General features: G+C 36.4%; 1 protein-coding gene and 1 long non-coding RNA gene across 32 annotated transcripts in view; one reads left to right on the plus strand and one right to left on the minus strand.

Annotated features, from left to right (window-relative positions):
- Ptprd (protein tyrosine phosphatase receptor type D) overlaps positions 1-22,041 on the minus strand; it is an 822,247-nt gene that overhangs the window by 254,916 nt on the left and 545,290 nt on the right. The gene's annotated exons all lie outside the window — the stretch shown is intronic.
- LOC127204555 (uncharacterized) overlaps positions 1-22,041 on the plus strand; it is a 215,547-nt gene that overhangs the window by 22,615 nt on the left and 170,891 nt on the right. The gene's annotated exons all lie outside the window — the stretch shown is intronic.

A 22,041-nucleotide genomic window follows, 5' to 3' on the forward strand; every position in this document is an offset into this window, starting at 1 on the left:
ATGTTGATGTAAATAAGAACATAGACCTGGAAAGAAATTGATCTTATATATATATATTTCACATATATATATATATATATATATATATTTCACATATATATATATATATTTCACATATATATGTGTGTGTGTGTGTGTGTAGATATATATCTCATGGGTATACTATCATAGTACTTCATGTATATGAGGTGTTATAGGCCAATTTATGGGAAAGCATTTGGTAACAATTTAAGGGAGCATAAATGAAAATACTTTATACTCAGAAAGTTTAATTTTATTTATCACCTATAAGTTTTATTTCAAAGTTAATCTGACTCCACAAGCACCTTTTTAAAAATATATTTCCTATATTCAATGAACTGGAAAACATGAAGATCCATCTAGTTCTCAATAACCATGTAGCCTAATTCATAAATGAGAAATGAAGTAAACCAGCACATGGAGGTTGACCTGAAGAAGAGCTAGTGTCATGAATCCCTCCTCCAAGATGCAAGTTAGGAATCTTCACTAGCTCCAGAACCCTTGTTGGAAAGTCTCTGCACACAGTGGCAGGGGTAAAAAAAAAACACCACAGTAGCTTGCTTGAATGTGCTGTGGTTGCAGTCTGAGAGCTGAGTACAGGATAGCCATTTTAACAGTCATCCCCAGCAGATGAAATTCCAGGCTGTGCCTGTAGCAGTCTCTGTCACTAGCAATGACTGCCATAGGCTTCTAAAAGGGAGATTAAAAAAAAAAAGGGCTAATAGACGAGTTTCTTTAATACTTAAATATGCTGAAAAGGCACATCTATCATAAAAAGTAAACATTTAAATCTTCTTATAAATGTGATATATCCTGTTTGAAAAGCTAGGGGATCCATTGTAGTAATTTAGGATAATGAGAGATATTAATCACTTTAAAGAAAAATTACTTTGTAGCCTTTGAGTTACCTTCAGTCTAATCCATACTACATATACACTAATTATTCATGATCATGTTTTTTTTAAGTTAACAAATTTAAAAAAGTAACAATTACTTTTAATTCTCTCTGGGATAGTTTGGGGGAAGAAAGGTCCATAACGCATTACATTGTTCAACCAACTACATCCTGTAGTACAGAGTATTGTTTGACTTACTTAGCCACTAGCATAAAAAATGACAATAAATGCAGAGAAATAATAATAATGTGAAAAGTGAGAGACTGAAACATTCTGTTACTTGGAAGAATAAGATTTGTTCAAACCTACCAGTTTTTTTTATTTTTTTTTTTTAAGGAAAAAAGCTTGCAACTAAAAGTCATATCTATATCCAATAAAATAATGGTTCCAGAGTGTTCAGAAACAGGAGTTATATTTAATAAGACATGGATTAAAACCTCTAGATAATCCTTTAATTGTTTCATTCCATTTAAGTTATCCAATTTAAATAAAGAAGTAACTACTATGGAAAATACCTTTTCCACATGATGGATCTGAAAGATTGGTGTGCTGCTTAGTTTCTGTCAACTTGACACAAATATAGACATCTGAGAAGAAATGTCACAAGGCACTGCCTCCATTAGACTGGCCTGTTGGCACATCTATAGCGTATTTTCTTTTCCTTTTCTTATCTCTTCTCTTCTTCTCCTCCTCTTCTTCTTCTGCCCCCTCTTCTCTCTCTCTCTCTCTCTCTCTCTCTCATTCCTTTTCTTTTTCTTTCTTTCTTACTTTTTTTTTTTTTTTTAGGAAAGGGTTTCAGAGTTTCTCTACATAGCCCTGACTGTATTGGACCACACTATGTAGGCAAGGCTGGTCTGAAACTCACAGAGAACTACCTGCCTCCACTTCTGTGAGTGTTTAGAATAAAGACATGTGTCATCTCCTCCCCCATGCTAGTCCTTGGAACATTTTTCTTAATTACTACTTGATGCAGAAGGACCCAGCCTACTGTAGGCCAAATAATCCTTGGGCAGATAGAATTCGTATATATAAGAAAGGCAGTTGGGTAAGCCAGGGGAAGCAAGCCAGTAAGCAACATTCCTCTGTGATTTCAAATTCAAGCTCCTGCTATGAGTCCCAGCTCTGGCTTCTCTCCATAATGGACTGTGATCAAGACTTAAAAGCAAAGTAAACCCTTTCTTCCCCAAGTTACTTTTGATCATGGTGTTTATCATAGCAAGAGAAGGAAAACAAACTAGAACAATAAGGAAATCTGTAACAGCTTTAGTTTTAAAAATGCTGTGGCTAGACTCCATTTGACACATTTATTAAATGGTTCAAGCACATTTTAGCTAAATTTCTAACAGGATGTCATCCTAAAACCTCATGTTCCTATATTACTGTGCTGTAAAAGAAACAGCTTGCAAAGATTTATGGCTTCTATTAATTACACTAAAAATATGGTAGATTTGCTCAAAGAAATCAATTGTAATAGGAAAAAGCAACTGTATTATTTAATTACAATCATACATTACAAATGACTGTCATTAATTCTTTTTTACTTATTCTCAAAGTCAGAAGGTAAAGCAGAGCCTTCTTGTTTTCCTAGACTTACTTGTAGAAAAAATATTCTTTGAGTTAACACTTAACTTATTAGAGCTCCTGATTTAGCCTCAAAAATTAAAATGGATAGGGTTAGGTAGATGGCTGAGAGGGAGATGAATTTTGGATTTCTAGTACCCACTTAAATTCTGTACATGCATGGTGAGCCTCCCAAAATCCAGAGTGAGGAGCACAATGGCAGGGAATATGCAGAGCAAGCTGGCTCTCTCCTTTTGCCAAATCAGAGACTGTATGTTCAAGGAAAGCAACCAGCCTCAATATGAAAGGAAGCGTACATAAGGAATATGAACACACGCAATGCCAATCTCTGGTTTCCACATGCTTAACATATATGCACTCATAGCTATAACCCTGCACATATAAGCATGTATAGCATTCACACATTTACATGTGAAAAAAATCTTAAAAGAATGGAGATAGACAAAATACCAAGATTTCAATATGTAATCTTTAGCTTGATCATTTTGTGAAGATTTTTCCTTTCAACTTTCAGTTTAATTAAACTACTTATTTCCTTTTCTCCATGACATTCAATTCTCTCTCTCTCTCTCTCTCTCTCTCTCTCTCTCTCTCTCTCTCTCTCTCTCTTTCTCTTTCATATAAATAGTAGAAACAAAAATGAATAAAAAACAAATATTAGGAAGGAAAAACAGAAAAAATAGATAATAAAGGAGGAACTGGTAAAAAAAAAAAAACTACATTTAAGTTTACATTTAGAAGTGCACTGGATCTCTGAGAATGCTTTTCTGTTGGGCATTAAATCAATATGAATTTCATGCTCGCTGATGTTCCCAAGCAACTGTGTTTCTTTATCTGATATGGACTTGGACTGTGTGAATGCAAGCTGTAGCCTAGATTCTCAAAATGCTGTGGTGTGGCATAATCACAAAGCTGATGGGAGTTGGCAGCAATATTTGGGCAATTCTTTTCCCTCTTCATTAACCAATATAATCCAATATCCCAGATATTTCATGTTTATTTTTATGTTATGTATATGAGTGGTTTGCCTGTGTGTATGTATGAAAACTGCCCGTGTCTCTGGTGTCTGTAGAAGCAGAGGGGTATGGGATCCCCTGAGACTGGGATAGCAGACAGTTGTGACCAATCATGTGAATTTTGGGAGGCAAATCTGGGTGGTCTCCAAGAAAAGTGAGTATTCTAAACCACTGAACCATCTTTCCTCACCCATGATCCCATATAATCTTACTTCTTAAAAGAAAAATGTACCCACTCTGCTCAGGCCACCTTGTTTACAGACACAAAAAAACTCATGTTCATGAACAAAACTGAAAATATATTAATACATTTTGCACATCTTTCAGCTTCTTTTTAGAAATAGTAAGAACAACACCTTCTTAATCCCCTAGTAGGGAAGTGATAAAACATACAAGCATGCACTGAAAACCCTAGAAGCCTTTATGGTGTTTATGTCACACTTGAAAGAACATGTTTAATTTTCTTTTGTATACCTTCCTGCATTCTCCAAATTTTCTAGAATGAATTTATCATGAGGGGAAAAAAAAAGAAAACTGAAAAAGGAAAAATCTATTATTTGAAAAATGTCAAAGGTAGGAAAATTACAAGAAGACTCACACACATAAGAATCAACATGGATGAGTTTATTTGACTGTTAGGAAACCATCTGGAGATAACATTTAACACAAGAGTTCAGAAAGAAATAAAAAACAAGGCCCCTCCCATTCTTCAGAATGTCATGTGTGCCCTCCAGAGTAGAAGGGGTGTACCTCCAACCTTCAACAGAGCATCCATTGTAAAGCTAACTAAACTGTGGGAGCATCTGAGAAATGAAGTTATAAGGAGTTAGAAACATGGTGGGGCCCCCTATAGGAACACAATTGAATCCTCAAGGTTAAGCACTCCTAGGGCAAGATGCAACGGAAAAACAAACAAACAAAACAAAAAATCAAACCAAACAAATCAAAACAAAAAACATCCAAAAGCAGAGTTCCTTTTCTTTAGTAGAAAAGGAGCCAAAGATATGATTTTAAGTGAAATATAAAAGCCACAAACCTAGAGGTTCAAGATACACCCTTAAGCTACCTGTGACACACTTAGAATTTGAAAGTCTGATCCAAATAAAACTGGCCAGAAAACGTAATAATTTCTTTGACTATTTTCTTAATAAAATAAAAGAAAAATGGCGTGCATTTTCTTAGCTCTGGAGCTGTATAACATTTAAATGTAAATTGTGTGTAATTAGTATTTACTCTCAGTCTCTCATGGAGGTAAGCCAAGGCAGGAGCTTAACTCTGAAGCTTAAAGCAGAGACAATGAAGGGATGCTGTTTATTAGCTTGCTTCCCCTGGCTCTTTCAGCTGACATTCTGATATATCCAAGGACCTCCTAGGGAAGGATGGTACTACCAACAGAGGATGGAGAATGCCTGTATCCGTTAGCAATTAGGAACATGCCCCCCACAGACATGCTTATCATCTGCTAATTTGAAGGAGCCCATTCCAGGATTGGCATTCCTTCCTTACAGGTATCTATGGTATGCTCCACCAGGAGCTTCATACTAACCTGACACAAATTTCAGCATGATCCGTGCTTATTACCCACCTCAGTGGAACATTTGAAAGGGATATGTATTTCCCTATTGATGGATGCGGTATTAGACTTTTTGATTAGTTATCAAAGTAAAACCTTTATATACTAGCAGAGCACTAACATAACCAAACATGCCTATCACTAGGGATAAAACCACCACTTATAAAAATCATGCACTTAGTAGATCTTTTCTGAGGTAAGCATCAAACATCCATGCTGAACACTGAGCCATATCTCAGAAACCTGGGAAAAAATCTGCACAACCAGGCTTCAACTGGGTTTAAGACTACAAAGGAGAAAATTGATGACACAATGCAGTGCATTTAGGGCAGAGATTTGTTTGGCATTTCTGGGACAGTTCATGCAAGTACTAACACCAGTGTGCAAAAAAGCCAAGTGTAAGAAGAATATTGTCTACATATATGTATAAAAGCGCAATATTAAAATACAAACCAAAACAAAAGCACCAAACGAAAACAAAAGAAGCCAATCCAGAACATTGCCTACCTGCTCATTCTACTAAATCAACAATTTTGAGTGTGAAATAGTAACCTGGTTTGTTAAGGACTTTGTCTCAAGTTATATTTATTTGAAAAGATCCATAGACTTCACTAAGACACTGCTTCCTCACAACCCAGGGTGTCTGAGATCTCACAGCACCTTGACGAAGTAATCCTGAGTAAGCTGCTTCTTTCCAGCCACATCTATGACTGAAACAGTAGAGGAGATGGAAGGTGGCTGGGGCAGCACAGACACAGGGAAACCGGAAATAATTCATGATAGCATCTTACCAGGTTCAAAATGGATATGTGATACATATGGTAACATATAAAATATAAGCTTAGAGTTGATCCTGCCAAAAATATAGTAGGAAATTCCCTCAACTTGAATACTGAGTTAATACATACTCATTTAAATGTATAACTTTAAAAACATACTATGACTCAATACTCTGTGTGACATAAAACCTAAAAAGACACCCCCTTCAAGCTCTCTGTGTGATAGTATCATGTGTTCAGATGCCACAGAAAACTTTAGATAAAAAAGATTGTCAGTCTGAACAAACTTCCCTGTGTTAATATCATTTCAGAGTGAGCACTGTATTCCAACTAAGAAAAATATATAATTATATAAATAAACTATCATGAATACATGCTCACATATATTTTATACATGAAATTAATACATGTATATATTCCTGTATAAGTTGCTAATTATACCTTTAATTTAATCTTGTCTGTGTGTATCAATATCATCACTAAATACTAATCTCTCTCAGTCAATCCCACCAATGAAGTCCTTCACTTTCCTTGGACTGCTACTATTGGTAGATGAAGACATGCTGCAGCAAATGTCAGTAACCAAAGCTGCCTGGATCACTGTGAGCTCTCCCAGAGAGATTTTCAATCATAAATAGTATTCTACAACCTGAAAGCTGATCTGTATTCACAGAAAGTATATTATAATCCCTACCAGAAACTAATAATGATTTTAATGAAATTGCACTGACTTCATAGGTTTCACCATTTACAAGTTGCTTAATTCAATCTTAGGAAAATCATTCATTACTCCTTGCTAACATCAGCAGGGGAACTACACACACAATTATTGGATTAAACTTGATTTAAAGGTTGCTTTTTACTGTAATTGAAATAGAAAAGAATTTTTTAATCTACCATTTCTTAAACATGGTAACATATTCAGACCACAGTTTAAAGTTGGTGTAGGAAGAAAGGCTGATCTATGTCCTTACAGACAACTTTCTCATCATTAATAAATAACACTGAAACTGCTTCGCCTTAATGCATTTGTTTACTCACTTATTGAGAACATTTTCCATGCCATGAATAAAAGAAAGACCCTTAACATCCAAGCCCCATTTCCTAAATTAAATACTTCAATTATTTCAGAAGGAGAAGCTCTCAATTACAGTCACCAAAGTTCAGCATGCAATTAGATGATTAATCCACTTAGAATATAAATCCAAGAGTAGCTATTACTTATAAAGGAAACTGACATAAAGTACACAGCCTCCCTCTTCTATTCAATGATAAGAGTAAATCTAACAACAAACAAATAGTAAGTGAAACACAAGGCATCAGAGTTTAGTTTAGAAAACTACCAAAGTGCACACAAAACAGCTATCAGGTCGTGGAAACAGCCAAGAAATCATATATGAACTTTTTTTAAAAATCAGATGAAAGCATATTTTCCAAGAAGCATTTTAGAAAACAAAACAACAAAGGAACAGCAGGTGCCAGGACAGGGATATGAAGACAAGAATGACTTCTGTACAGAATAGATTTGACTTTGCGACAGGAAGGTTAACTATATCACCTGAAGCCTGGAGATACAGAGCTGTCAAAAAGCCCTGGCATATACAAGACACTTGCCTCTTCCTGCCAGCACAGCAATAAGAAGATAATGTATATGTATCATATGTGCACACATACATGTGTTTCTACACATTTCAGCTTTGGTTAACATGTGAAGAGCTTATAACTCAACAAGTACCACAAACTCTCCATTGGCCACTTCAGCAAGACATATTCCACCTCCAAAAAGTGTTTCATAATTCCTTAAAACAAGAGCAATGAAAGAAAGGGCAAATTCTGAATTTCATTAAAGCGGCAATTGAATATTTATGTAAACTGAAAGTGGTGAGTATAATGTGCTTAACTACCAGTGTAGATTTAATGGGATACAAGTTTAATATTGATATATATCTATATCTACATAGATATATTAATTTTAAAGTTCATTCGACCAAGTTATGTAATAATAAAAGCCTACTCAAATGTGTGTGTGTATGTGTGTGTATATGTGTGTGTGCGCACACACATGTTTATATTTGTAAAGATAACCTGAAACCACCAGTTCAAAAAATATGGGAATATCACTGAGTAAGAAAACTTGAGTCCCAAATTGGCTGTTTCTTGCCAAGAGTTTACCAGATGATGAAACAGTGGTATAACTGTTATGTGGGTAAACATATTCCAAAGCCGAACCCATTCCTAAGAGTAGTTGCAAAACAAAAACTAGATTCAATGGGAAAGAAAAAAAAAAAAAGCAAGGGAGGGTAGGCGGGGTGGGAGAGAGGGGGAAGAAGGGGGAAAACCTTAAATTTTAGTGGGTAGGAAAACAAGGGTAGAGAGAGTGGATAAGGGAATGGCTGGTGAAAATTATCAAAATATGTTGTATGGAATCCTCGTATTATTGTTTCCTCTAAAAAGTAAAGTTTTGGACAGGCCTGAATACAGTATATTACAGTGTATAGATGCCTCAGTTTCCACCTAAGACGATATCAACAGTCTAAGATTATTATGAGGTTGAAATAGAAATGTATCCAAATAACTCACCAGATGCATCTATATACAATTTGAGCTGCTCCCACTGCTCCTGCCAGCACTTGTGCCATTACTTTCTGCCTCAACAGTACTAAACCACTTCAGTGTGTTTTTTCTCTTCACAAACGAGGACAGCATATGTTTAGTTTATTCACTAGGGCTTTGTCATCTTAACTGCTTTCTCAGGCACTTCTCAGTCAGCACTTAATTATGAAATGTAGGAGTCGTGGGGTGAATGAGTGCTTTCTCGGGGGTGAGCTGGAGAAAACTGAATCATCATTCTTTCTACTTTATTTTATGGCTTTTTAAGTAGAAGCATCATGAATTGATGCATCTATGCACACAGAGTGTCTAAGATAGGATGTCTGAAGGTATTTCTTTATGGGATATAGTGATAAGAGGAGGAAAAATACATTAGGACACAAAGGTTTGGATAGGAATTTGTGTATATGTGTGCATCTGCACATACACATGGTGGAAGGAATATTAATTCATCAGCATAATTCAGTAATCAGGGATGGCTAATGGCAGGAAGGAGCTAGGTGACCACACCAGTAGCTGTTTCTCACTTTGAGGAAAGAAAACAGTGACAAAGGGAGGGGAAATCTTTCACCAAGAAATATACCGTTGATGGGGTCTCTCCACTTCTACAGAGAAATGAAGCACATATAAGTATAAACATTTCTTATTTGCAGGCACACAAGCACAAAAGATTTGTATGAGGTGTCAGCTGAGTATTTAGTCTACAGAGCATGTAAGTACCTCTGGGATGAGGGAACCCAATGATAGGGCTTATGTGGTGGAGTGAGCATCACGCAGCTGCAAGGCAGTTCACACTCTGAAATCTATTTGGCCTTCTCCCCCACTACCCAAGTCCACACCCATCACCCTAGTCTTTGGTATTTTATTTGATACTAAATATAAAATATAAGTATTTGTGAATATACAATAAGTATTTCTCACCTCTTCTGACAAGTTCCAGGAATATCATGCAAAAAGAACATTGCTTAGATTATCACAGATTCTACTTCAGTAAAACTTCTGTTTTAAATCTAGCCATATTACTCAGTGGTCAATCATGATTCCCCTTTGATGTGAGGTGAACATCCCTTAGTATAGATGGAGGGCAAGATCCTCAGGAAAAAGAATCCATATTTGAGTACATCAGTGTTTCAGTAAAGTGATTTACAAAACCAACCATAACATAACGGGAAGAAAGTATCCAATGCTTATAGTTGAGGATAATCAAGCTTGATTACAGTGTATTTATGTTGTTGTGATCCATGGACATGAACAGAATGGCTATACAAACAATATAAGCAAATGTGCATCTAAAAACTGTAAAATACAAATTTAGTATCTGTAATTTTAGGGCAATACTAGAAGCTTTAAGGAATGTGTTCATGTTATGGTGAACTTCATGAAGAACAAATACTATTTTGGTGTCACATGCTCATTTGATAAGTATAATTCAATTAAGTTAACATGAGAGCTCCTATTACTCTGGAGCTGCTAATATATATCAGTGAACATAGGATATTAATTTCTATCACGAATTCTACTGTCCTTGTAAGTCCAATAACAAAACCCTAAAGGGTTCAAAAGAAGACAGAAATTTTCTGAAAATAAATATCCAGGTGCATCTGTACACTGCAAAGCAAAGAAAGAGCAGACCTGAGGCTCCCTTAACTAACCCAGACAATCAAAATAGGTGAATTAAGTTATATCCTCAAATGAAAATGAATGGTTTAATGATCCACTGAGTGTATCATTCAAGTATAAAGTAAAACATTATCAAGGGAGTTTGCTTGTAGGAGCATAGGAATACCACAAAGCATCCCCAGTAAGGAAACTGGCAAGAAGATGAATGGCATATTTCTAAGACTAGAATTCCAACCAGCAAGGCATAATCTTCAGGTTGATTTGCAAGTCACCAGTCACAGAGTATACATCCAGAACAGGAGGAATGTCCTCGGAGAGTCAATGAGAAATATTCAGGTTCCAACGTTAGTTCTTCATCCTCTGGCATGAGTCTTACCCTGCTATGTGGCATCTGGGAATATGTACTTGTCACAGCACTGTAGACCATACATCATGCTTAGTAATGATTAATAATCTCATTAGATGAGTGATGCAAAATTAATGATATATGTATAATTTGGATATGTGACTATCTAATGAATAAGACAAGAAAAGAAAGAGAAATTCTTTATGGAATTGTATAATTCCAGTGGCTTCTATGAATATGTTTCTCTGGGGTCTTACTTAGTTATACCATATGTATTTTTAACAATTGGGGGAAAATAGACAGAGAGAGAAAAAAAGGAGAGAGAAGGAGGAAGGAACAGACTAAAATCTCCACACATATACAACTGAACATGTCTGGGAACCTTTATATACTGCTGAGAGTCTGACATAATTCATAACAGGTCAAACGAACGAACAACAGAGTTCTCCATGATTTCCACATTAGTCACAAAGTCTGTGGAACAGGTCAGTTATGTCCAAATATAAAGTTAAAGAAAATAATCTTTAACATCTAAACTTATCAGACATTAAATTGTAGCAAGAAAGTCCATGAGATGGGACTGGAAAGATGGCTCAGGATTAAGAGCACATACTGATATGACAGGACTTGAGTTCAAGTCCTAGCACTCTCACAGGACAGCACACAGAGCTTCCTATAAATTCAGTTCCAAGAAATCGAAACCCTCTTGTAGACTCTACAACCACCTGTACTCATGTGTATATGTACCCACATACACATAACACATACTTTTTAAAAATAAAATAAGACTTTAATGTCTATGCAAATTTTATATTCTCTTTATAAATATTTAAATTTTAAATATTAAAAATAATCTCACTTTCTTTAACTCCCTGAATGAAGTTGATGTTTCTGGAAATGAGCTATATTGGGTTTGCTTCTTTATGCAATTTGGTTAGCTATAACATATGAAGCATGTTACCATGGATTCTATGGCTCAGTGGCCACCTCAGAAAGGCTCTTGGCTTCATGGACAGGGCTTCTTCATGGTCAGGATTTGTTCCATACTTTGTCATTTTGAAAATGTATCTCAGCTTAATTTTTGCATTTAGAGATTCTAGAAACCACCGGCCATCTGGTAGGATTATCCTATGAATAAGCTGCATCAATAGAAGATAAGTTTGTGTCAGGATACTTGAAGTATGTTGGATGTTGGGACTGGGAAACTCCATCAGAGTGTGAAGCTGCCTCATTATCTACATGCAAAAGCATACTACACAGGGCCATACAGCACCCTTGCTAAAAGAAGGCACTTAGTGTAACATTAAACACAAATACAATCTTGATTTCACTATTTAACTTTTATTTATCAGTGGATATTTAAAGTTGTAGGTACTCAGAATAATGGGTTTGATCACAATTCATAGATATGGAAAGGAATTTTGAGTGTTTGAAATTGCTCTTCTAATCATTTGCCATTTTTCTCTTTTAGACCCCTATCTAAACCTTCCTCTACAGGGAGGAAATTTGGGACATTTCTCAAACAGAAATGACCATAAAAATGTTCAATAAGACCACCTTTTATTTGCATTCAGTTTGATTATTATCTGAGTTACTAAGACTCAATGAACCCCAGGTTCCCCATTAGTAAAATGAAAGAAATAATTTCCAGGACAGTTTTAGAGACTAAGTGTGCTATAAGCAGAATGGGATGACACAAAAGAACAAGAATTGTGCACATTTCATGTGATAGTAACACCAGGTATGTGGGCTAATAGCACCTTAGTGCACCCATCTATTATTATATGTAATGTATTGTGGACTAAGTAAGAATTTAACGTGATCAGTATATAGTAAACACTCAACACGAGGCAGCTATTATCATTTTTGGTCCTCAGAGGAAAAGACCCAAGGCATCAGAAGGTCAGGGCTTTTGTCAATGCTGTTTGACTTTTAGTGTTGCTTTTCCATGGGACCCTAGATTTTCTTTAATTCTACTCCTTGTCTACATCTTTGTATCTATATCTGAGTTTAAACTAAACTAAGGCAGTTAGTTCTTTCTCATTTTACTCCCTTGTTGGTAAAAATAAATATGTAACCATTCTATGTTTATAGCAAAATGACATTGTGTGCCTGCAGCTGTTAGTAAAGATACAGGAATGCTACATAGCCCTTCAACTATTGGCTCAAATAGTTCAATTACAGGACACTTTCCAAGTTACTAAGTAACTTCATTCAGGGATTTCATTCATCCTTTTAAATGGAATGAAAATTATTTCATTCAAAATATTTATTCTGTATTATTCCATTTAGTACGAAGAAGACCATCAACTTCCTGATTCATTTATTTTTAATATTCTGTATATCTTCAGTTAAACTCTATACAACAAGAAGTATGTTTTATTGAAAAGGAAAATATAAAAATTAACCTCAGGGAAATCATTTTACCAGTAATCTGCTAACATTCTAAATATATTTTTGTTTGTTTGTTTTCTTTTTGGAGGGACAGGATTTCTCTGCGTAGCTTTGGTTGATATAGACTCACTTTGTGGACCAGGCTGCCATCAAATTCAGTGATCTGCATGCCTCTGCGCCCCTGAGTGCTGAGATTAAAGGTGTGTACCATCACTCCTGGCTCAGAAAGTATTTTTTCTAAGATAAGGTAATGACATTATTTTTTCCCAACAGCAAGTATAATAGTTTTATATTTTAAAAGTGAACTTTTATGAGCCTTTTGATCTAAGCTCATGATTCATTCTTTTTAAAATATTAGGACACTCAAATGTCTTATTAATTAACAATTAATAATGCACTGTAAATGGTATATTTCTTTTTTATTGTCTTAAAATATTTTAATTAATTTATTTATTCACTTTACATCCCAATACAAGTCCCTTTCCCCCTCCCGTCCTGGTCCTACTTTCATCCCTCTTGCCCCCTCCCCTGTTGCTCAGAGAAGGGAAATCCACCTGACCCTCAACCCACCATAATTCATCAAGATGTATTTTTTAATCCTTCCCAAGTGTAAATGCTTTCCTCTCCAACAGTACAACCCCATAGATGACAAAAAGCTGGCTTCTTAATTCATAAAGGAAAGATTCAAAGTAATTGTGGTTCTGTTCATGTAATTAAGAATGTTGTCTATAATTATAAAAAAAATAGCAGTGGGCCTGGAAACTCATGCAAGCCATCCTTATGATAACATCACTAAAAGATAAAGGTGACAGAGAATCCAAAACAGGAGGCAGAAAAGAGATAAGCAGAGCAGGAACAATGTGTCATCGCTTTAAAGGACAATGTTTTGATACTACCATCTATTGGTCCTTTGGCCTGCACATTCTATAAAAGAAAATTTCTTAACATTTCATGCATCAATTGTAATCATAGTTTACAATATTATATTCATACATGTTTCCCAGATGATTTTAAAAAACGTTGAGGATATGTGCTTATTTTTAGAATCCAAGAATAAATGTATAAAATTGACTCCACAAGCTAATTATGTGCCAGGCAACAGTATCTGAGTTAACTAGAGGAGAGTGAATGAGACAGTAGGTAGATAATTTATGAAAGAAAGGAAACTGTTAAGTGAAGGAATTGAAGTTAAAATGGGAAGACAAATAAGGACACTGTGTCAACCATGACATTGGAGTACACCAGTTAGAAAAGGCCAGGAAAGGAAAAATGAGCCAATGGAGACCCAGGGGATTCAAATACGGACAAGTTGTAGCATCATGGTGGCACTGTCAGGAAAGACAAGAACGCAATGCCTAATGGGGCCTCTTGAGACAGGAAGAGAATAGAGATGCATTGCTGTACATTAGAGCTAAAGGAACTGCTGAGTACAGATGACTTGTTCTTACATCCAGGAGATCACAAGATAGATAAGACAGTAGATCTCCACAATTACAGGTGTTCTACTCCTGAGTGAAGGTCACATTCTGTGTCTGAAATAAAATCCTCTAATGAACCCTGAACAGGGAATAGTCAACCAACATGGAAACCTAAAGCACCAGAGGTATTGGTACTCCTGTTTGCCAAAGGCAACAAAGACAAGTGCTTACTCTATAGTTGTTACAACTGACACTGGCTGGACATAACACAGAAATTCTAGGAGCTACTGAGCCAACCTTTCCCAAGCACATGTTGTTCCTATTGATAGTGGCTACATCTCACATTACTGTATAAAAGAAAGATGTTTCTGTTAGTAAACTAAAGTCTGATGTTCTTATCTTAGAGTCAATCTGGTAGCCTTTTCTATGGCTAATTCCTAAGGTGTAATATTGCTGATAGTGTTTTCAAAACCCTTCTGATTACTGTGACCTTAACCCTTAATGGTAGCTTTCAAGAGATAAAGCTGCATGTGTAAGTTACTGTAGTCTCACACAGGTACAAGATGTAATTAGACCTACCTCTAGGTGTCTATCCTACAACAATGTTAATATCTGCATTAAATGGTATTTGCAGGGTCTATTATCAATGCATCTTTAGGGCAATCAGCCTATTATCTTTGTGTAAAGGTCACTGATAACACATCTCAATGTAGCTCTGTGGTGGTATATCTGTGCGTTCAGACATAGCAACACAAGATGTAGTTCATTTGCTTCATAAATTAAAGCAAGTGTACATTTAAACTTCAGATCTACATATTTGTGTTCCTTTCCTACAAAGATTGAAGCAATCTTCAGATGACTAGCACCACCTATGAGCCACCTATAGGGAATGAGGAAATTGTCTATGCATTTTTGGTTATCTTTGTATCTTTCAGAGAGATTGTATTTCTGTGCACTTGTGTGCATTTAAAATTAAGAAGGAATATATTTTAAACAAAATACTTCACATTATTTTTATGAAAGACTATTAGAACTGCTTAATAATCTTTCAAGTATGATTACTTATAAATACAAAGGTGGTTTTGTAAATCTTGGTCTGTCTTGTGATGTGTATGTTACATTTCTGTGAACAACCACAGACACCTATTAGACAATAAGATTTACAAAACAAAAGAGAAGTGTTACCATCACAGCAACATTCTGTATCTGAGTCTATAGTTTGCTTTCTATTGGGTAATAATAATATCCTAAAACTGGTTCAATTAATAAAAGACTTAAGTTTTGCCATGTTTACTTGCATTCTGCGGTAAAGTGTTAGTACTGCATTATATTCAACCTAATACTTAGCAAAAATACAGGTTAGAGGGAATGGGCTAGATAAAAATACAAAGCTTATACATGCATGAAGATAAAGCACACTTCAGTTGTTTCATAAAAATAAACTGCACTCTTTCATCCTAGTGGACTCTACCATTTGAAGAATAAGAATGCAGAACAGAACAAGAGAGACACAAAGAGTGTCAACATAAACACTGAGGCTGCAACTACTACAGACTACCATGTGCTCTGTTCCCAGGAAAAACACTGTACATACATCAAGAACTGGGTGAGAGATTTTATACTTTTTGGTTTAGTAAAATATACAAGTTAAAAACAAAGGGAAGATTAACTGTCCATAGCGGTGTCAGAGATTTCAGTTGTCATTGTCATTTTTTACCTAGATTGAACTCCTTGCCTCTCCAGGACCTCAGAAAATAACCACTTACCCCTATTTCTAAAAATTAACCTATACATTTGGAGGGAGCTTAGACCACCCAGGCTTCTTTTGGGACCAATACAGAAATCTGGCACCCCCTAATTCATACCCTCACTTTCTGAATGAACAGAACAGGTTGAACCCTTCCCTATGTGACAGTCCAGAGAGACACAGTGAGCTTCATGACTCCTTTAGTTGTTTATTTTCCACCCTAAGGGAACTAGAAGAATTGCATTCCACATTCTCAGCAATTTGAGGAAGAGTGTTCTGAAATGAGGAAAGGGTCTGTCTCTTTAAAGCCGCTCCCACTCAGCTATCTCTTCACTTTCCGCTAAAATTTAGTGAGAACTTTCATAGTTTGAAACAACTAGACAGCAGTTATAATTTGGTCTCTTGCATTTCTTTGCTATGCAACACTGTATTATCCCCAACATTCTATTTTACAGGTAGAAATATGATATAATTCATGCAATGCTGTAAAAATGATTTGAGTTATATTTCCAGAAGCAAATATGAGGGTCTAATTTGCTTAACACGTATGCTGCCTTGCCTCTCCTGAGAGAATCTCCTCTTAATCCATGCAGGTTCTCATCAGTCTAAAATCGAGCCAGGCAACATAAAAGGAACACAATTGTATCTGGCCACAAGAAGATAACACCTTGAAATTATTGGTCTTACCAAAAAAAAAAAAAAAAAAGGTATGAAAAGCTTGTGATGTTTGACCTCAGCTAGAAACATGTGCACCAAAGCATCTACAATTTTAACACTCTATAAAATTACTGAAACTACCAGAAGCACTAACTTAAGGATTAAAAACAAAGTCAATGCAGGTTGACTTTAATAGAGAAGACAGTCATACTTTAGGAGTTAGTCAACTTACTTTCTCCTGTATGAAGCATACAATATACATTTCTATAATATCATTAGTTTTTTACAAAGACTATATCTACAGAGACACATACGGAAGAAAAGGGAAGACACAGGTGGCATTGGGAAATTCGGGATGCTGTGTCAATTTGAAAGTTGCTGTCTGCACTGCTTACAAAGATAAGGATTTCCTGCAACTGCTAGCCTAAGTCAAAGTTGTATATTCATCACCAAAAAGAAAAAAAAAAAAAATCAGCCAGGACAGAAGATCCTCTCCATCCCCCAGAATAGGGGCTTTCCTATTGCACTTTCTGAAGTATACCAGCTCAAGCCATTCTACAGGACTGGATCCATTCTTAAGCCTTCCCTGCCTCCTCTTTTGTCTGAGCTTATACCGCACTGGCAGCTTGCTTTGATACTGTTCTGGGCCTTTACCAAGAATGACACTTCAGACCACGCTAACTCAGCTTAACCGCTGAAGCTGAGCACAGCTGAAGAAAGCCCTCAATTAGGAACTCCAACTTCAAAGCTTGAATTGTGTTCTCCTTGGTACACATGTGTAGCTCCCATTAGCATTAATGGGAGCCATGGGAGTCCACAACGCAGAGAATACCTCTAAGTCTGTTTGCTTGATGAGCATGCAATTAAACCTTATGGCCCAAATATTTCAAGGAGAGCACAGAAAGGACAGGAAGTACTTATGCAAAATCAAGGATGGTTAAACGTATGGTATCCCCTCTGCTTAAACACAAAGTATAAAATGTCTAAGCTAGGCCAATTCTAATTTCAATTATCCACTTAGATATAGACAATGACCATTTGCAGTGTCTTGAAAAAGCTATTGGTCTATTTTGAAAGCCAAGTTACAGTTTTCTATGTGTCAAAGATTAGCCTTAGAGGTGAAAATATCTGTTAAGATCAAGACCATTACTCAAATTGTCTATATGCAATTATCCAGCCTTACATCCACACACTGTCGAGGGCTTTTCCTATCCTTCTTTTTGTCTTATATTTTTAAATCTAAACTAAAATTAGGAAATGAAAAGACAATCGCTGACAACTGGGCATTAAAAATAGAAATAAGCCGGGTGAGGTGGTACATGCCTCTACTAGAAAGCATTGCCAGGACAGCCAAGGCAACACAGAGAAACTTATCTTGAAAAACCAAAGAGAGAGAGGGATGGAGGGAAGGAGGGAGGGAGGGAGAGAGAGAGAGAGAGAGAGAGAGAGAGAGAGAGAATGATAGTAAATACTTATTTTCGCTGTGGAGTAGTAATTCCTATGCTTTCATTTCTAAGGAATTCCTCCATATTATTCAACACATTAAATGATAAAGCATTAACATTTGTTACTCTATGCCCATCCATGGTCTCTATCAAGCCTCTATGGAGTTCTTATCACCCAACATAATTCATATGGATTTATTCAAATCCTTTTCCCATTTTTTTAAGGAGTTAGCGAAGACAACATTTATATTTAGTTAGGATGAAGTCAATTCAGCACCTTTCGAGGTTTACAAATAACTTTTCTGTATAGTAGTGACATTAAACTTCCTATCCAACATCAAGTCCTGACTTTCTAATGAGTAAAGAATCTAAGGTTTTCTATTAACATACAGGATGTCAACAAAGTCTTCAGGCAGACCACAGAAACCACAATGCTTACACCAGTACTGATGTCGGATGTCGAGAGACTTCACATTCTGTTCAGTTCTTCTTAAAAAATTTTATTAAAACAAAAATACATCATTTTCTTCCATTTCTTTTTCCTTGCTCCTACTTGTCCTATGCCCCATCCTCCCCCTTTTCAAATTCATGTTTTGATATTCTTTGTTTTATACACACACACACACACACACACACACACACACACACCATTCTCACACAAACTATGAGATTTTGAGAACAGAATCTCACAATTGAGCAAAATGATCATTTATTTTTCATTCTCTAACATAGTGAAGACAGAAGGGACAAAGATTATGTGTGTGTGTGTGTGTCTCTGTGTGTGTTGTATGTGTGTTGTGTGCATGTGTGTTGAGTTGTGGTGTGTGTGTGTGTGTGTGTGTGTGTGTGTGTGTACAACCTGCTGAGTTTGTTCAGTTACTGGAAATATGTATGACTTTACGGCTGATCACTTGGTGTTGAATAATCAATTCGAGTGTACCTCCATGAGAGAAAATCACATCTCTCAGCCCCATCAGAATTTTCCTTCCACATTAGCATGTGGCTATTTCATAATGAAACATGGGAGATGAACAGAAAACTCTACATTTAAAATGTCTACCACACAAACTTCATGCCTTCCATTTTCACTAATATGTAACACTTCACCTTACAGGAGTGCTATCTGGTACCCCTTCACAAAGTTGGAGGCTGCCGTATGACAGAACAGAGTCTCAAAACCGAAGACAATGGTCCTTCACCTCACATTCTCTAAAACAGTGAAAAGTATTTCTAAAAACTCTTTTCTTATCAAGCAAGTTTTTCCCCTGTGAAGTCCAAAGCCTTATTCACAAAGTTGAATGACATTCATGTTTAAAGCCTATCTTTACAGCAGATGTCATATACAAAGGTACCTTCAATGAGAATTAGACATCCAGTCTTACTATGGGGACCTACTTAAGAAATTCTTTTCTTTAAATTTTATTTAAGTAATTTATTCTGATTACATCTAAATTGTTATGCCCTCACTTGTATCTTCCTGTTCTCTCCTCTTTCCCTCTTTCATCCTATTCCCCTCTCCTAGGTCTGTGACAGAAGGGGACCTCCTCCCCTACCATATGATCGCAGCCTATCAGGTCTCATCCCGGTAGCCTGCTTACTCTTCCTCTTAGTGCCACCAGGTCTCCCAACCAAGGGGAAGTGGTCAAATAGGGGCACCAGAGTTTATGTCAGAGTCAGTCCCTGTCTTCTACACAACTGTGGAGAATGTGCTGTCCATTGGCTAGATCTGGTTGGGGTTCTAGGTTTACTGCATGCATTGTCCTTGGTTGGTAGAGTAGTTTGAGCAGACTCTCTGGGTCCAGATCCACTAGTGTTAATGGTCCTCTTGTAAGTTTCTAGGACCCTCCGGATCTTCTATTTCCCCATTCTTCCTTACTTCGCTAACTTGGAGTCCCAATAGGAAGTCCCAGTATCTATCCCAATCTCCTGCTAAGAGAAGACTTTCAGGGGATATCTCTGTTAGGCTAGTGTCCAATTATAAGTGAGTATATACCATGTGTATCTTTCTGCTTCTGGGTTAACTCACTCAGGATGATCATTTCTAGTTCCATCCATTTGTCTGCAAATTTCAGGATTTCCTTGTTTTTAATAGCTGAGTAGTATTCCATAGTGTAAAGGTAACACAGTTTCATTGTCCATTCTTTGACTGAAGGACATCTAGGTTGTTTCTAGGTTCTGGCTATCACGAAAAAGGCTGCTATGAACATGGTTAAGTATATGTCCTTGTTCTATTCTTAACCATCTGGCCTTTGAGTTACTCTAGCTAAAAATCCTAACAGTTCTTCTGTGATAAAGTCTTCTGAGAGTTGTGTCCTCTGTGTTGCCAAGACAAGCTCCCCAAGTCCATGTGAAGCTCATTCAGAACTCCAGACCGAACACAACCAACTCCTAAATAGGGGTTTCGCTCATACTGGTCTAACTGGAGATAATCACTGTAAATAAACTGTCACCTCTTCTACCATTCAAATGACTCATGCTTACTCAATTTTATATAACTTTTTGTACATGGTGTACATTTTCACCTGGTCTCTCTGAATGAAAGACAGATACACATGTCCAGCTGGCATAAACCAAAACAAGCTAACAGTTCATAAATTTTAAGTGTGTCATGGAATGTGCAACCAATCGATGACAATTATATAAGACATTTGGGAAAAGAATTCAAAGAAGGGAAAGAGGATGAAAGGAATGATGATGCCTTCCAGGTGCCTTGGAGCTGTTTCTAGGAAGCACTCCCCATCTTACAACCACATGATGAACAGAATCAGCAGAGGATTTTTATATTCTTCTGGAGAAGGAACTTTTGTATCATGTTAGAAAAATATCTGGTGGCTTCTAATTAACGGTGTGCACAGAACTGGACCTAAGAGATTATGTGTTTCTAGTTCCTATATATAGCTAAGACTATTCCAAATTATAACCTTTATAGAAATAGGTGGTATTAACCAACATTTGAGTGTCTACACAGTAGCCATGCCTAGTTCGATAATGAGAACATTGGCATGAAATATCTAGATACAAGTCTTCCCTCCTGGATAAGCAATATTGATATCACTTCTAATTAAGAACAAACTAAACTACTTTGTTCTTTATTCTTACTCCCTTAAGTCTACAAATTTCACAAATGGCTTAAATTAAAATAATAGGTTCTTTGGATCATTGAAATAATTAAATGCTGAATGGCCAGTCTTTCATAAGAATAGGTACTTCTTGCCTGGAAGTGGTGGCAAATGCCTTCAAACGGAGTACCCAGGGGGCAGAGGCAGTCAAGTCTCTGAGTTCAAGGCCAGCCTGGTCTATAGCACAGGTTTGAGAATAGCCAGGGCTACACAGAGAAAACCTGTCTCGAAAAAACAAAACAAAACAAGGCATTTCTGTATGTGTATCTCTGTGTACATATAAAACTGTAAGATCTATTTCTTCTCTTTATTTTCTGACTCTTGTGAAAGTTGTCACTAAATCGCACATATATCTAAAATGGCAATTTTGACCGAAAACAACTGAAATAGAAAATCACTAACTGGAGAACCAAAGACATATCTTCTCTTTTTTTCTTTTTTAAACTAACTTGAAATGAAGAGGTTGTCCCACTTAACGGCCTTGGTTTTAAATTGCCATTTCTTTTTACGCCCAATTAAATTGTCAGTATAATGAAGAATTGTCCAACTGAGTCAAACTGTGAGGATCTTCTCATTGCTGCTTTCTGCAGTCTTAATTTCCAGATGCTTCTACCTAAAATAAGAATTTAACATTGGCTTCTCAACAGTAAGACTGCAAGGTTTGTACCACTGCTATTCATGACAAATACAGGAAGAAAACTAAACCCCCAAATTATGGAATACAAAACCAATAACAAAATAGACAACCAACAGCAACAACAACAACAACAACAAACCCTCTATTATAATAGCAAATTATTTGGCTTGGCTATTGAGGAA

Source organism: Acomys russatus, chromosome 2, assembly GCF_903995435.1.
Source record: "Acomys russatus chromosome 2, mAcoRus1.1, whole genome shotgun sequence".
Classification (NCBI taxonomy): Eukaryota; Metazoa; Chordata; class Mammalia; order Rodentia; family Muridae; genus Acomys; species Acomys russatus.